Genomic DNA, 18420 nt, shown 5'->3' with positions numbered 1-18420 from the left:
ACCAAATTGCTGAATGTTTAAGCAAATAGATTTGTGCATAATTACTGAAGGCCCAGTATTAACAAAGTACAAAACCCATTTGACACAAAAATGTGTAAAAAACGCTGAGAAGGCATGTGTCGTATTTCACCACAAGTACAGGATTCAGTAAATAATAGTGCCAAAGTTGACTCTACAAGTAAACAAACAATCGCTCCACAGTATAATCTCAGGAAGGATCTACATATACCCAGTTGTTTTACGTATTTAATGTGGGAATGTTATAATATCAAATTATTTGTTGGAATTGCTAAAGGCAATTCTCATAGATGGTATAAGGTCATAGAGACAACCAAGGAATATCCTCGTTCAAACACCCACCGCTGTTCTCTTCTGAAGAGAAATTTTGAAATATCTGTGATATGCTGGGGAATGAGAGGCTGCTCCAAAATGGTCCACGACAAATCATCTGCCTGATGATTAAAATCCAGGAAGTGGTTTGTCATTTTAGTAGCCCTCCTCTTGCACCGAATGGTGCTCTTGTGTTCAAGGATTCTGGTTTTGACCTTGCGTGTAGTCATGCCCACATACTGCATGGAACAGGGGCATGTGATGAGATAAATTACATTGTCGCTATTACAATTAGCTGAACTAACTATAACGGGGGAATTTCAATGGGTTTGTACGAGTGAAATATCCAGCTAACTATAACGCCCTTGAAATCTATGGTTTTTTCAGTGAATTTCTAAGGTTTTTTAAATTCAAATTCCGAACTATAAGGCGCCTGAAACCTATGGTTTTTTCAGTGAATTTCAAAGGTTTTTTAAATGATAATTTCTAACTTTCACATGACAGAAACCTATGGTTTTTTAAGTGAATTTCAAAGGTTTCTATAAAGCTAGATTCTAACTATGCCTACAGAGTTAGGACATGTGAAGAAAGAAGAAAAAAGGCACAGAAAGAAAAAAAAGAAATGCAGAAAGAAGCAACAGAAGTCCGCAAAGACGAAGAAAAGTGCATGAAGAAAGAAAACGTTCAGAAAGAACAAACAGAGGAGCAGAAAGAAGTCTTGTTGCAAAATCATCCTGTACCCTCAACTTTTTCAGACGGGTAGTGGTGGTAACTGAGTCTGACTAACCAGTCCTAGAGCCAGTGTTGTGTTAAAAGACAGGGGGGTTGTTTGCAGAGTGGTGCAGGGAGGGGGCGGGGCCTCCGCGCGATGCCAGTCTTGTTGCAGTTCTTTTTTTAAGAAGGGGGGCTGTGTGGCCCCCCTTCTTTTCCTAATTAGGTGGCCCTGGGGACCCCATCCCCCAGGGCCTGTCTGTAATGTTTTTTTTTTTTTTTTAAACTTTGGAAGGGGGTGGCTGGGCCACCTCCCTAGGCCACAATCGGCCCCGGGGACCCCATCCCCCAGGGCATAGCCATTTATTTTTTTATAATAGATTTGGAGGGGGGCTGCGTTGCCCCCCTCCTCAGGCCACTTATAGCCCCGGGGACCCCATCCCCGGGGTTGGCCCTCTCCGTTGGTGACTGTGGGGGGCCCCAATCCCCCCATGGTCCCACCGGCTCCCCGTGTCCTTCGGGAGCCGGCATTGCTTTTCCACATGGGGAGCTGCTAAATGCAGCTCCCCATGTGGAAAAGCAATCGTCTTTGGTTTTTGGAAGAGAGAGCAGGTTTCCCGCTCTCTCTTCTAAAAACCAAAGCAGTTTGCTATGGCAGGGCGGGAGCCGCGAGGCTCCCACCCTGCCATAGCAAACAGCAGTGTCCTGGGGTGGGCACCCCGGGACACTGCAGGAGCCGGCCCTGGTTGGTGGCAGTCCCCAGGGCCATCACAGGGCTCCAGGCGGGGGGCCACATGGCCCCCCTCCCACCTTTTTCAAAGCCCCGGGGTTGGTGGTCCCGGGGCTTGGGGGTCCGTCACGGACCCCTAAATTTCAATAATTAGAGCCCCGGGGAGGTGGTGGTCCCCAGGGCATGTGGGGGAAACTCATTCCCCCCCACACAGGTTTATTTAAAAAAAAGCCCCAGGGCTGGGGGGCCTTTGAGCCCCCCCACCCAATAAATTCAAAAGCCCTGGGGAGTGGGGGTCCCTGGGGTTGAGGGGTTGTGAGCCCCCCACATAATTTCAAAAAGCCCCGGGGGTGGCCATCCCCGGGGCTGGGGGGCCCCTTTGGGCCCCCATCACATTTAAAACAATGCCCCGGGATTTTGGCCCACCCGGGGGCTAAATAGCAACTCAGCGCAGGAGCCCGAGCTTCGTTTTCTTTTATCGGCAGGATCCGCGCACCCTGCCGATTTAAAAAAATAATAATAATTGGGGGGCCCTGGGGGTCCTTGTGGGACCCGCTAAGCAGGCCTAGGGGGTCAGGGTGTTTCTACTCTGCCCCCTTTTTGCGTTTTTCACGTTTCTTTTTCTGTTTTCTTGTGCCTCTGTTCTACCGAGGCACAAGATGGCTGCCAACACTTCCTGGTTTGGAGTGTTTGACAGCCAATTAGCATAAAGCTCGTGATCGGGAGGGTTCGCGGATCCTACGCCATAGATATATATATGTTTTTACTTTAGATTTTCTCAGCAACTACTGAACTGATTTACACCATTTAACAAAAAGGATTCTTTCTGAACCAAGAACTACCTCTTTGCCAAATTTGTTGTAATTCCGTTCAGCAGTTCGGGCTTTAGCCCCGGCTAAAGTTTCCTATGGGAAATTGCATGGGAAAAAAACACGTTTTGGGACCCCCCTTTTTTCGTGGCCCTCACTAGACGAATCACCCCAAAACTTTCAAGATAGGAGCGGACCGGAGCGCCCCACGAGTTTTAAAAATTTCGCGAAGATTTGTCAACCGGCGCCAAAGTTATTGGAAATAGAATGTTGTGAATTTCCTATCGAAAAAAGGTCCTAACTATAACTATCTACTGGCGACCGCCAGTAGATCATATATCTATATATATATATATATTCACAGAAAAAAACATAGGTTTCAGGGGTGGTATAGTTAGCTGGACATTTCACTCGTACAAAACCATTGAAATTCCACCGTTATAGTTAGTTCAGCTAACTATAACTCGCGCGCCCGCAATGCACTGCTGATGACGTCACATATTACATCACTCATGACATGGACCCATTCTGGCAAGGCTATTATATCTAATTCACAGGGGGTCAAACAGTCAAAACCTCCTACTTATGATATAATGGAGGCTTCCGATGGGATTTCTACTGGCACCTCGATGGAGCGGACACAGGCTGGAGAGCAGACTACTGTTTTAACCAAGGTTCCATCTCCCGGCTCACGCACTGCTGTGCAGGACTCAGCTGGGGCGGTACGTACTGGGGCTTTGGTTTTATCTCTAGCCGTGGGGCCAGGTGGGGGCTCTCAATGAGTGTTGCAAGATGCTGGGGCCAGTGTGGCGGATGTGCATATTTCTGGTAAAGGAGGGCTGCTAACTGAATATGCGACAGCGACAGCTACTGAGACCACTGAGGTCATTGAGTTCATGGAACATAACGACCTTGCTGAATCCATTGAGCAAGATTCCTCTGAGGAACTGATTGTTGGGACCGGAACAGAGGATGAGGTGGAGGAGAGGCTAGAGAAGGATCTCTACATGGATAGCAAGGCAAAATTGCGTGCAGGCAGAGGACGTAAATTTAAAGGCAAGTCTAGGGCTAAAAGAGGAGGCAAAGCCGCCGCCATATCAATTCGGTCTATTACAAATAACATTCAAAACTTAAAGAAAACTCATTTAGACAAAAGCCCTTTAAGAAAATGGATCGAAGCAAAAGGCCTTGTTAAAAACATGAAGATGAGACTATCAGGGGCAAGTCTTATCGATTCCTCAGAATGTATAGAATCCCCACCCACTATAGAAACGCATTATCCTGCCAGTGGTCCTCTTAGTCAGGAAAATAGCGCCCTAATCGTTTTACTCAATCTTTCATCAGATGGGTTAAATGATCGAGAGCCGTCACTGACCCAAGAACATATGGGTGATCCTTTAGTACGGGCAGGTGAAAACCCACAATCTATTACATCTATAGCTTCTCCATTGATATGTCATGCTTCTCCGCCATCCTCGGTGAACACCACTATAACAGCGATACTCTCTCCAGCCTCCCAAATGAAACATCTACGTATTACTAAAAAGGGACAAGGCCAAGAAACGACCGACCTCTCCCCAACAGATTTAATACTTCAGATCTTGAATGATCAACGGGTCACAACTCAGGAACATTACCTTCAACTGAGGGAGGACAATAGCAAAATGCAAACTTCGCTACAAGAACTCACTTCTAAAATGGGTGGGATTTCTCAGGATATCGCTGAACTTCAACATCGGGTGGTTGAGATTGAGGAGACAAACTCGCAAACGATCGCTGTAGTGGCTAAACATGATACACAGCTGTGCGCACTTCAACTAAAGGTCGAGGATTTGGAAAACCGACAAAGACGTTCTAATCTGAGACTTTTTGGGATACCAGAAGGGTCTGAGGGCTCAGAACCCTGGGCTTACCTAGTGGGGCTGCTCCAGAAGGCCTTCCCAGACTTGGCAGACTGGGACTGGGACTCACAAATTCAGCGCGCTCACCGTCTACCCTTGGTTAGGAGAAACAGGGAGAATCAGTTTCCACGTCCTTTTCTGATCTTTTTTGGCAATTTTTTACTCCGCCAAGCAGTATGGCAGAGAGCATGCCCCAACGCCCCTATAGTTATAGGGGAATTTTCAATTTTTGCTCGCTCTGATCAAAGTAAAGAAACAATGAATAGACGTTGGATGCTTCGCAAATTGATTGATCCCATTAAATCCAGTGGGGGCCAGGCATTTTTACAGGAACCTGCCTGTCTTAAGGTCATTAAAAACAGACGTACTTACTTTTTCAACGATGTCAAGGCAGCCGAAGCATATATTCTTGGTACTAATACGGGCAAGAGCCAGACGGAAAAACAGTCCGAAGCCTCGGCCTCAACCTAGATGTGTTTAAATATAAATATAATTCATATGTACAAGGCTTGGCTTGCTCCGTGGGGGTCTCATTTTGTACAAATAGGGTGCTTGTTGGTTAGTTGGCTAACTTACATAGAAATATTGGCTACTTTTCTGGGGTTTCTTTTCTTTCGATTATTGAGATTACGAAAATGCACCCATCAAGAGGTTTTTTTTTCTCCTTTTTCTTTTTAAAACCCGAGGGAGGGAGGGTTGGGGGCCTCTCTAGGTGACCTGCTATGTGTGCTGCCTTCTCCAGCGGCAGCTGGTACTTAAGGGTGGTTCTGCCCCAGCCGGGGCTAAAACCAGGGGGGCGAAGGTGGAGGGGGGGTTGGGGGGTGGGGTAAATTTAGTAAAAAATGTTTACAGGCTGACAGGGAAGAATTCTGTGAGATTATATTAGTATTATTCTTCTCTTTTTCCTTTTTTTTACTTTTATGTACAAGTAATAGGAAATATATTAGGGTATCTGGAGTTGGGTCTAAGGTTTCTACTCTCTACAAATGTATGAAATAAAGTGCTTAGCTTGGAATCCAACAGCCCATACCTGTTATGGGGGCCTGACCTCTCCAGATTTTCCAATACTCCGTGGTACACGCCAGGGATGCCCCTTATCACCCCTTTTATTTGCTCTTTCATTAGAACCTTTTCTGTCCGCTCTCCAGTCCCAAACTCAAATCGTACCTTTTAGTTCCGGCTCACAAATGTTAAAAATAACAGCATATGCTGATGACATCGCTGTCTACTCACAAGATATCGTGGAAGCACTACAAGGTATTGTCCTTGAGGCTGGAAAATTTGGGGATATCTCTGGGTATAAACTCAATCTACAAAAGACTCAGGTTATTGCTAATTATACCCCAGCCTCGGTGGTTCCTGAGATCTGCAAAAATGCTACTTATCTAGGCGTCAAATTAACGGCTAAAATACAGGAAATTAATATTATTAATTACAATGCATTAACTAAATCCACTATCTTATTATTAAAAAAATGGCATAGATTACCCCTGAACCTAATTGGAAGAATAAATCTAATTAAGATGATGATATTACCTAAATTTGTATACCTTTTTCGATCCATTCCACTGGCTCTAAATAATATGTTTTTTAAACAACTAGACGGTGCATTCAGCAGATTTATTTGGGGCCATAAAAAAGAGAGAAGGTCGCTGAATCTTCTGAAAAATAATACGAACACGGGAGGGCTTAATTTTCCCGATTTTAAGTTGTATTTTTGGTCTGCTTTTGTTCTGCGTATTCATTCTTTGCTAAACAGAGGAGGAGCACTTCTCTTTCACACTTTTATTTTAAAACATGACTCAAACATGTTTTTGCTGCGAGCTAACAATCCTAATTATTTCAAAATAGTCAAATTTAAGACCGCTAGAGACCTAGGGCCTCATGTAGGTAGCCAAATACCGGTCGGTAACGGCCGATTTTCGGTAAATATGCCGTTACCGACCGGTATTCAGACAAGTGAGATGTAGGAGTCCAAAAACGACTTTTCGGTAAATATGAGGCGGTAAATACCGAATCATATTTACCGAATTCTAAAATACCGAATCAGATTTACCGAATACATACTTAACGAATCGGTAAATATGAAGTGGTAAATATGAAGTGGTAAAAATGAAAATGACATGTAGGAGCACTCGGTAATGAAGAAATCCAAGAAAATCGGTAAATAAGAGTCGGTAATTAACACGGATTGAAAGCAGGTGGTAACCATCAACAGTGCATATAAGCAATCCCAAAATGCAACAGCGTGGACAACATGGCCGCTATGTATGTCATTGCAAGGCGCCTACGTCTACAGGCAGCAGGACTGAGGGCTTGGCGACGGGAGGAACGCATCTACAGACAGCGCATCACACTATTCCACCTGACTGATGCAGAGATACATGAGAGGTACAGGCTACACCCCGAAACCATCATGGACTTAATCAGGGACCTTCACCCACTCCTGGACCAGCCAATAAGAAGGGCGCATGCCATACCCCCACATGTGCAGGTGCTCTGCAGCCTACATCTGCTGGCATCCGGCAGTTATCAGGTGGTGATAGCTGCGGTGGGTGGTGTATCCCAGAGTTGCCTGTCACGTTTCTTCAGGAAGTTCCTGGATGCCATGATGCAGAGAATGCACCACTACATCAGCTTCCCCAACACACAGGCTGCACTGCAGAAAACAAAAACAGACTTTTATCACATGGCACAGTTCCCCCATGTCATCGGCTGTATTGACGGTACACACATCCCAATCTGTCCACCAGCTGACACAGAGCACATCTACAGGAACAGGAAGTCCACCCACTCCATCAATGTGCAGGTGATCTGTGATGCAGGGAACATCATCACAGATATTATTGCAAAGTTTCCTGGGAGCACCCACGATTCGTACATCTTCCAGAATAGTGGGATCTACACACGACTGAGTGCCGGAGAATTTGGAGAGGGATACCTGCTAGGTGAGTAACAGTGACGCCCCTTGCAACCTGCAAATCATAGTGTAAAGAAGCATGTGACTGATGTTTCCCTTTAACTCATCTAGGCGACAGTGCATATGCATGCCGGTCATTCATCCTCACTCCCTACCTACACCCATCAACCCAGAGTGAGAGACGATACAACGTGGCACACAAAACAACACGCAATGTGGTGGAGCGCACGTTTGGACTACTGAAGAGCAGGTTCCGCTGCCTCCACAAGAGCGGAGGCGCACGCCAGTACACACCCATCACCTGCTGCAAGATTATTGCCACTTGTGCAATGCTGCACAACCTAGCCACGAAAAAAGGTACAGATGTGGAACTAACATATTTTGAGGACAACGAGGATGAGTCAGGCCAGCCACAGGGCAACGCAGCTAGAGTGCCAACTGCAATCGATGGGAGAGAGAGACGGACAGAGATCACATGCAACTATTTCTGAGTAAGTAAGGGGACACAGCCAGTTGTGATTAGTCATGACGTAGTTTTAATGTGGCACCACGCCATGAACACATGAACAAGCCAATCTGGTAATATACCATCTATACAAGGAGTATGTCCAGGGTTACGTCACCCATTGGGAAGTGGCTAAGCAGGGCCACATCAATGTTTGCGCATACGCGCTGCAGTGGTGGATGGCACGGCCTGTGCATCCTCACTAGAGCCAACCCCAAGCCGCCTGCTGCTCCTGCGTCCTTCTGGGACGGGGGGTGTGATGCTGCTCCTGCTGCTGGTGTCGATGCTCTCCGCAGCATCCCCTGCAGCAGTTGTCGACGCCTGACTAGTAAATAGCACCCCTAGTGCACTTGTCACCTGCACCATCCCCCGAGACAGGTCGCTGCAGCAGTGTGTTAGGCCCTCCTGCATCGTCACAGAGCGCCGGCACAGTAGAGAAGTCGCAGTTGCCAGACGGTTGAGTGCCCTGTTGGTAGTGTCCCTTCTCTGCCGTTCCCGGCGCCATGCCTCGATGTCAGCATCTAATTTGCTGCACAACTGCTGGATTGACTGGGACATGTCCCGAATGCCCGCAGCCATGCCGCTGATGTTATTGTCCATGTTGACTAATGTAGTTTTCATCACCCGCATGTGCCTCTGGACTGTCATGACTGCCTTTGTTTGCAGGCGCTGTTGTTTCAACATTTGGCCCTCGAGACCCAAGAAGACACCATGGCCGTCAATGGGTGCTGGTGGACTCTGGACACGCGACCTGCGGCGCCCTCTTGCTCCCGTCTGTGCTGCCTGTGAGGTGTGGGGCACAGTGGCATGGCTCCCTTCCTGGGGCCTGGTGAGTTCTTCAGGGCCCATGCTGTCGTCTGACGAGGTGTCTAAGGCTCGTAGCCTGGCTGCTGGACGCCTCCTCATTCCCACACCTGCAAGCGGAGATGTGGCCGGTGATTCAAACATGAGTGGCGATGCTGGCTCTGGGTGAGGTGATGCTGGCTCTGGGTGAGGTGATGCTGGCTCTGGGTGAGGTGATGCTGGCTCTGGCTGCGGCGAGGCTGCCTGTGTTGGTGGTGCGGCTGCCAGTGGGCCTGCTCCCTGGTCTGAACTTGTGCTGGCTAGAGGTGATATTTGTGGCCGGTGTGCCGTCTCTCCTGCAGCATGCCCTGTCCTGCATGATGTCACATCTGTGGACAGAAATACAACATTGGCTCAGTGTCCCCGAAGGGCTGCATTGAAAGCGTCACAATAAAAATTTCACATTCCAAAATGTCCTCTGTCTCCTTGTGCCTCGAGTGCGTGACATGCCTTGTTGCCCTGTAACATTTACGTCATGGTTGGGGTTTCCCTGACTACATCTCCCGGAATGCATTGCCTGTCTGCACTGACACGTGTGGACTGCAGTGTGATTCTCGTTTCACAATGGGGGATGTGGGATAGGGATAGGGGGTGCTACATTGCTGTGCTTTCGTCTTACCTTGTTGTGTGGCGGCTCTGGCAGAGCTGTCGGCGTCCCCAAGACCCACGACGCTCTCTTGCTCGATTGTGGCCCCCACCAGCTCCTCCAGTTCGGTGAGGGCAGGTGCCCTGTTGGTTCCACCTCCAGTCTGGCTGGCCTCCTTCTGGATGTCGCCCATCTTCCTCTTGGTTACAATCCTCAGGTCATACCAGCGCTTCTTTAGGACCTCTATGTCCCTGTGGGTCACTCCCACAGCATTCACATGGGCCTGGATGGCCAGCCATATGTTGCGCTTTTCAGCCTCAGGCACTTGCAGGGATTGCCTTCCAAACAGCTTCTGGTGCTGCTTCACCACCTCCTCCACCAGCACCTGGAGTTCCTTGGGGCTAAATTTCAGCTTCCTCCTCCTTTCCCCTCCGTCTCTCTGTGTTCTCTGGCTGGACATGATGTTCGTTTTCCCGCTCGCACAGGCACCGGCTCCCTGCCTCTCCTCTGCACTCCAAGCCTCTCCAGGGTCGGCTAATTATGTACACCTGCCTGGGTGTGGCCACTTCCTGGTTGGGTGGGCTGTGGTTGCACAGGATTAGCTGTTTCGTCAAGTCATGTGATTTTTATTTACCGATTCCGTACATACCGATTCGGTATTATCCGATTCGGTAAATACCACCTCGGTATTTACCGATTCGGTAAATACCACCTCGGTATTTTCCGATTCGGTAAATACCACCTCGGTATTTTCCGATTCGGTAAATACCACCTCGGTATTTCCCGATTCGGTGAATTCCGATTCGTGATTACCGAATGTTACCGAATCGGTAACTGTTACCGAATTTTTACCTACATATAACTTACCGATTCTAATTTACCGATTCGGTACGGCTCGGTATTTAAGAAACGGTAACATTTATTTACCTACATGAGGCCCCTAATAAAGATTTGGGGCAACATATTAACTTACTGTAAAACTACTTTTTTCCATTCAAAATTGCCACTGTGGGGTAATCCGGGTCTTCCGGGAATTTTTAACGATAACATCGCTCATAGTTGGTCTAGGATGGGTATTAGTGTTTTAGGGGATCTATATGGCATACATGGGTTTTTAGACTTTAACACTCTTAAATTGTTATATGATCTTCCCGAAACTATGAGGTATAAACACTTACAGTTGCACGATTATTTGATTCATAAAAAACAACTTCTGGAGGTCTCAGACAGCGATATATGGACCTGCCTATACTCTGGGGAAAAAAAATCAGTAATAAGTGACACCTATAGTCTTCTGACTAGTTTCAAATCAAATGATTGTTCTAAAATAGCCGATAAGTGGGGCAGGTTACTAGGCTTAAATATCACATCGAGAGAGATAGAGTGCTCCCTGTCAAATATTAATAAACGGGTCCGATCATCAAGTTTAAGGCTTCAACAGTTTAGAACGAGTTGTATCCTATATTATACGCCCGAAATAATTTCTAAATGGTCTCCCAATAATCTCTATAACGATCGAACTAAATGCCCAAAATGCTCCACCGAGGCTGCTGATTTGATACATATGCTGTTCTCTTGTCCTACTCTTAAGGTCTTTTGGGGGGACATCCAGAAGGTTCTAAAAATCAAGCTTATTCAGCTACCCTCATTTACTGCTGCCTCGGTTTTGCTAGATATCTATCCTATCTCTTTCCCACAGGCTCCTCTGGCCTCAATTCTTATGTCCTGTGCTAAATTAACTCTGGCCAGAGTTTGGACCCGTCCCGATCCACCTACGGTATGGGATTGGTGGGCATTGGTAATTGAGATTCACTCAATGGAGTTAGCATTAGCAAATCTAAGAGGGATACGTTCTTTGAGCAAACATGAAAAAAAATGGAGAACTCTTATGGAATGAAGTGGCACCTATCATATGTCTGGCAATGTTAAACACCTCATTTTCACCTCCTGTCCCTTCCCCCCCCCCCCTTTTTTTTTTTTTTTTTTTCCCGCCTTTAAAATTCTGTATCATGGTCCTGTGTTGAACGAATGTCTTAATTCATGATATTTTTTTTGGTTTTTTTTGTTTTTGTTTATTAATGTATGTACTAATGTATGCTTTTCTTGTCAGCCTGTTTAATAATAAAACATATTAGAAATTCCACGTTATAGTTAGTTCAGCTAACTATAACTCACACGCCCGCAATGCACTGCTGATGACGTCACATATTACATCACTCATGACATGGTCAGTGACATCACTCATGACATCACTGATGACATCTCAAATGACATCACTGATGACCTCCCTGATGACATCATCCAGTGAATGTGTGTCTTTCTGAAAATTAAATATTTTTTAAATATGTTTATCTCAAGGTCGATGGAAGAATAAATGGGTAAATAAGTGTCTAAATGGATGTTTTTTTTTGTAAAATTGTTTGTATAACTGACTGATTAAGTGTATCTTAGTGAATACATGGGTTCCCAAGTAATATTTAAATATTTAAATATCTGTACCAGTCTCTCACTTTGTGTATAAGTGGCTGCATGGGTTGTTGAGTAGCTACATGAGTGTCTATTGGTTATTAGTTGGTTTTTTGAGTATCCGTATGAGTGTCTGAGTGTCTGTATGGTTCGGTGTGGGGTATTACTTAGCGCATAGATGCATGCATGAGTGACTCACTGTTTGTATGTGTTGAAGACAGCATGTGTGCAGGAGTGTATGGGTGGATGAGTGTGTGTATGGGTGTGTTAGTGAGTGAATGACTGTCTCAATAGTGTCTTTATGTATATGTGAGTATTGGTCTATATAAGTGAGTATATGTGAGAGTGAGAGATTGGAAGAGTTCCTGTATAAATAACTATGTGTTTCTATAAGTGATTTTTTAGGAGAGCAAGTATGTGTACGTTTCTGTAGAAGTAAGTGTAGTGGTGTGTGTATAACTGTATATGCAAGTAAATGGATGTTTGATTCTCTATTTGCATGAGTGACTATGTGTGTGAGTAACTCTATGAATGAGTGGCGGTGTGTAACAGGATGTATAGGTGTATGAGTACATATGAAGAGTGAGTACATGTATGAGTGACTATGTAGGACTGTTGGTGAATGAGTGGATGTGTATGTAGATCTTGGAATTACTGAATAGGTTGTTGTAATTGTATTGTATTGTATTGTAGATAAATTTATAGGGCGCACAGCTACCCACAATGGGGTCTCCCGGCGCCAAAGATGGAAAAGGTCAGACTGAGATAGCTGTTTATTGAGAGAAGAGCCACGTTTTCAGGCCCCTACGGAATTGTGTAAAAGTGGGTTGCAATTTTAAAGAAACAGGGAGAGAGTTCCAGAGCTTATGGGCAAGGTAAGAGAAGGAGCGACCGCCCATTCTAACCAGTCTAAATCTAGGGATCACGTAGTTACCCTGAGAAGCTGATCTAAGGTGCCGGGAAGGGGCATAAGGATACACAAGTGAGCGCAGGTACAGAGGTGCCAGGCCTTGTTTGATTTTAAACATAAAGCAGAGAGCCTTGAATTTAATACGGCTCTCTATACGCAACCAATGTAAGTCCCGCAGACAGGGAGAGATGGAAGATCTTCTAGGGACCTTGCAAAGGAGCCGGGCAGCGGAATTTTGCACCAGCTGGAGCTTCTTTCGTACCTCCTGACTACAGCCCAGATAGAGTACATTACCATAGTCAAGACGGGAGGTGACAAGTGCGTGGACCACAGTACGTCTGGTTGAAACAGGAAGCAGCCAGAGGGTTTTTCGAAGCCACCTTAAGATAGTAAAGCAGGTGGCTGAAATGCTGACCGCTTGTTGACGCATAGATAGAGAATCGTCCAGCAGGAAGCCCAGATTGCGTAAATGCGTAACCGGTTGGGGTAACGGGCCCATGACCAAAGGCCAGTGGTTCGGGCTCCAGAGATGTTTATCCTTGCCCAGTATGACTACCTTGGTTTTATCGCCGTTGAGTTTTAATAGATTCACCAGCATCCATTCTGCCACGCAGCTAAGTCCCACCTGTAACATTGACAAGGAACACTCCTTGTTTGAGGATAGAGAAAAAATAATCTGCGTGTCGTCCATAAGAATAGAGAGATAGTCCCGCATCCTCCACAATCGAGGCCAGGGGTCGCACGTAGATGTTAAAAAGCATAGGGCTTAACGTGGACCCCTGGGGAACCCCATAAGCGGATATGCGAATAGAGGAGGAGCAACTTGATGAGCAGACCTGAAAAGAGCGCTGACACAAGAATGAGGCTAGCCAGGTCAGAGCAGACCCAGCCACCCCTGCACTTTTTAGTGCGGTGAGAAGAATGGGATGGGACACCGTATCGAAAGCGGCGCTCAAATCAAGCAGGATCAGCGCCATGGTTTTGCCTTGATCCAAACGAGCACGCAGAGTCTCTGTAACCCCCAATAGGGTAGTTTCCGTAGAGAAGTGAGTGCGGAAACCAGACTGAGAAGAATGGAGATAGCCTGTTGCCTCCACATGGGCAGTCAGATGAGTATTGACATGTTTCTCCAAGATTTTTGAGAACATGGGTAGCAAGGAAATAGGCCGAAAGTTTGCAAACATTTTAGGATCCGCCCCAGGTTTTTTTCAAGAGAGGGATCACCATAGCCCTCTTCCATTCTACGGGCACTATGGACTCCCGAAGAGAGGCGTTAAGTAATTCTTGGACCACAAAGAGGGGAGCAGGTGTGAGCTGGCCAAGAATAGTAGTATCAACAAGGCAATCCCAATGCGACTACACAATGGTACGCTACTATTACACAATATCACACACATATGATTGAATTACAAAGTTATATCACATTTATTAAAAAAGGTTTACATATATCACAATAAAAATCAATCCTCAGTTATTACAACGCATTTTTTTAAAAACCACTTCATTTAAACATTTATGCAGTACATTTACAAATCAAAAATACAAAACACTAACTGTTATGAGCCCGCATAACAGAAAACATAAACAGACAATAAACTTTGTCATTAGTGGCACATCCTATATGACCATAAATTTAACTCCGTAGTTTGGGATATGTACAACCCACTTCTATCTCCAATTCTCTACGGCGGTCCCTTGGATTGTGTGTATCACTTGCGTCGACGCGTTTCGATGGTTTTTACTTTATACAGCCATCTTTATCAAGACAATTTATAGGCTTTTATTGATTCCGGCTCGATTTGAACCTTCATAAGTCTTTCCCTTGGCTTAGAGCACACTTCGTGTGACTGTTGTTAGCGTTGGTCTTGTACGGGCTCAATATATTTATTTGAATTGGCCGGGGTGCACGAACACTCGTTGCGTTACTTTCGACACGCTAGTGAAGCTGTAGCCGAAAAGCGCGTATTCCTTGATAGATAAAGTCAAAGGAGACGGGGGTCCATTCACATCACCCTTATATGGCGTCACCTATTGCATCACTCTTGCGGCTTGTTGATTAATCCGCCGGTATGGTCGTCTTCCTGCTACGTCTGAACAGAAGGAATACGCGCTTTTCGGCTACAGCTTCACTAGCGTGTCGAAAGTAACGCAACGAGTGTTCGTGCACCCCGGCCAATTCAAATAAATATATTGAGCCCGTACAAGACCAACGCTAACAACAGTCACATGAAGTGTGCTCTAAGCCCAGGGAAAGACTTATGAAGGTTCAAATCGAGCCGGAATCAATAAAAGCCTATAAATTGTCTTGATAAAGATGGCTGTATAAAGTAAAAACCATCGAAACGCGTCGACGCAAGTGATACACACAATCCAAGGGACCGCCGTAGAGAATTGGAGATAGAAGTTGGTTGTACATATCCCAAACTACGGAGTTAAATTTATGGTCATATAGGATGTGCCACTAATGACAAAGTTTATTGTCTGTTTATGTTTTCTGTTATGCGGGCTCATAACAGTTAGTGTTTTGTATTTTTGATTTGTAAATGTACTGCATAAATGTTTAAATGAAGTGGTTTTTAAAAAAATGCGTTGTAATAACTGAGGATTGATTTTTATTGTGATATATGTAAACCTTTTTTAATAAATGTGATATAACTTTGTAATTCAATCATATGTGTGTGATATTGTGTAATAGTAGTGTACCATTGTGTAGTCGCATTGGGATTGCCTTGTTGATATTTGTAATTGGTACCCCTTTCCCTTCATTACATGAGGGGTCGCTCTCAGTTCAATATACAAGAATAGTAGTAGGCATAGGATCTAGAGGGGAGACAGATTTCACCTTAGAAAGGCAAAGGCAAAAAGACTCTCGATCCAGTAGAGGCCAGTCGGAGATCACTACCTTGGGAGAAGGGATATCACCATGAATAGTGGGAAAAGACTCACTACTGGGCGGCGGCAAACTAGCTGCCAGTAAATTGTGGATAGATTCAACTTTGGTGGTAAAGAAGTCAGCGATATCATTGCATTGTGATTCCTCAAGTGTCGGAGGGGCAGGGGTGGTGTCAGCCCCTGCCAGCTTCTTTATCATAGAGAAAAGGGCCTTAGGGCGATTGCTGTCCTTAGAAATGGAATCAGAGATAAAAATCCCTTTCGTTTTCCTACAGGCTAGGTGATAGTGTTTTAAAGCTAACCTGTAAGCTAAGTTGCTCTCTACTGAATAGGTTTTCCTCCAACACCTTTCCAGGTGTTTACACTTAACCTTCATCATTTTAAGGTCCTGCGTGAACCAAGGGGCTGGGGGCAGATGCACAGGGGGACGCCTAGTGCATAAAGGAAGATGGTGCTCGATCGTGGATGACAGCCACTGTGACACCTCCAAGTTCAAAGAGGACACAGGAAGAGAGGTATCAGGGCATGTAGATATCAACTCAGCATTGAACTTATCCAGATTCAGTTTAGACCATGCTCTGAACCTAACAGCATTAAGAGGCAAGGCCGATGTAACAGCACTGTCTGAAATAAAGCTGAATTGAACGGCAAAGTGGTCCGACCAAATAAGGGGGAGGGGCGGGATGCTACAGTCAAGCGAAACATTGGATAGAACAGGGTCAAGTAAATGTCCAGCCTGATGTGTAGGTCCTTGATTACGTAAAACTAAGTTGATTGCCTCACAGTCAGCAAGGAACGTTTTGCTCAAGTTGTTATGAATATCTTCTAAATGAAGATTGAGATCTCCTATGATAATGAAATTTGCAGCCTTTAAAACATAGGGAGCTATCAGCTCTGTGAATGAGGAGAGCCAATGGGTGGGTTTGTCTGGGGGACGATAAAGAAGAAGACCCGATAGAGTCAGGTGAGGTGAGAGTGCTAATTTAAATAGCCCGGCTTCGCAGTGGTATTGGTATGTCCATTTTTTTGAAAATTTTAGTTTCTCTTTTTGAATGTGTGTATCAAAGGTTATATTAGTGTGAGAGGAGGTCTGACACTCTATCACAAGGATGATGTCATCAGTGATGTCATGAGTGATATCATTTGAGATGTCATCAGTGATGTCATGAGTGATGTCACTCACCATGTCATGAGTGATGTAATATGTGACGTCATCAGTAGTGCATTGCGGGGGTGCAAGTTGTAGTTAGCTGAACTAACTATAATGGTGGAATTTCAATGGTTTTGTACGAGTGAAATGTCCAGCTAACTATCACACCCCTGAAACCTATGGATGTTTCTGTGAATTTCTAAGGTTTTTTAAATGCTAATTCCTAACTATAACGTTCCTGAAACCTATGGTTTGTTAAGTGAATTTCAAAGGTTTTTTAAATGCTAATTTCTACCTTTAATGTAACTGAAACCTATCGTTTTTTAAGTGACTTTCAAAGCTTTTTTAAATGCTGGTTTCTAACTATGCCTACAGAGGTAGGACATGTGAAGAAAGAAGAAAAAACACACAGAAAGAAGAAAAAGAAATGCAGAAAGAAGCAACAGAAGTCCTCAAAGACAAAGAAAAGTGCAGAAAGAAGGAAGACGTGCAGAAATAACAAACAGAGGAGCAGAAAGAGTCTTTGTTGCAAAATCATCATGTACCCTCAACTTCTTCAGATGGGTACTGGTGGTAACTGACTCTGACTAATCAGTCATAGAGCCAGTGCTATGCTAAAAGACACTTAGAATACAATTAAAACACCTACATACACTAGGGAACACTATGCATTGGGGTACCCCTGTTATTAGCATGACCTCCTCTGTAAGCCCCTAGTATATAATAGGGCAGGGGGATTAAAACTACCTCTCAAAACGCGCCACAGGGTGCGTTTGCATACTGGTGAAGGGAGGGGGGTGGGCTGAGCTGACGTGTGCAAAGACGCCCTGTGGCCGTTTTAATTTAGGGGATAAAGTCCCCTTGAGTCCTGAGTGTCCCTTGGGTACAACTAGCCCATCAGGTATCTCTAGTTAGCACCACAGAGCTGCGTTGCAGAGAAAATAGGCACGGCCTGGACCACCTCTCTGCAACGCAGCACAGTGGCACTTACTGGAAGCACCTGGTGGACTAGTTGGCCCCCATGGGTCCTCAAGATTGAAGGGGAATTATTTCCCTAACTTAAAACGCGCCATAGGGCGTGTTTGCACATGTTACCTCAGGCCCTGTCCCCTCCCTTCCCCACTGTGTAAACACGTCCTGTGGCCATTTTAAGTTGGGAGATTAACTCCCCTTGAATCCTGAGGTTCCCCAGGGGCAAATTAGCCCACTAGGTACGTCCAGTAAGCACCATTGCAGAGAGGTGTAAAAAGGGGCACAGCCTGAACCACCTTTCTGCAACGCAGCGCAGTGGCGCTTACTGGAAGCACCTGTTGGGCTAGTTGGCCCCTGGGTCCCTTAGGATTGAAGGAGACTTATTTACCCAACTTAAAACGCGCCACAGGGTGTGTTTGCACACGTCACCTCAGGCCCCGTCCCCTCCCTTCACCACTGTGTAAACGCGCTCTGTGGCCGTTCTAAGTAAGCCTGGGCGTTGAACTACGCTCCGTTCGCGGAGCTTGCGAAGTTTAGGTAACTTCGCGCTTCGCGTAGAGCACGAAGTTGCAGATTGCTACGCAATCTAGCGCGTAGCGTAGTAAATTTGCTTCCTCGCGCGCTCAATATTCATTCTCGCGCGCGCGGTAACGTCTTACCTTGATTCTGCGATCGCCAACTTGCTTTTCTGTCTG

Source organism: Triturus cristatus, chromosome 2_2, assembly GCF_964204655.1.
Source record: "Triturus cristatus chromosome 2_2, aTriCri1.1, whole genome shotgun sequence".
Lineage (NCBI taxonomy): Eukaryota > Metazoa > Chordata > Amphibia > Caudata > Salamandridae > Triturus > Triturus cristatus.
Note: the sequence above shows the minus strand (reverse complement) of the source record.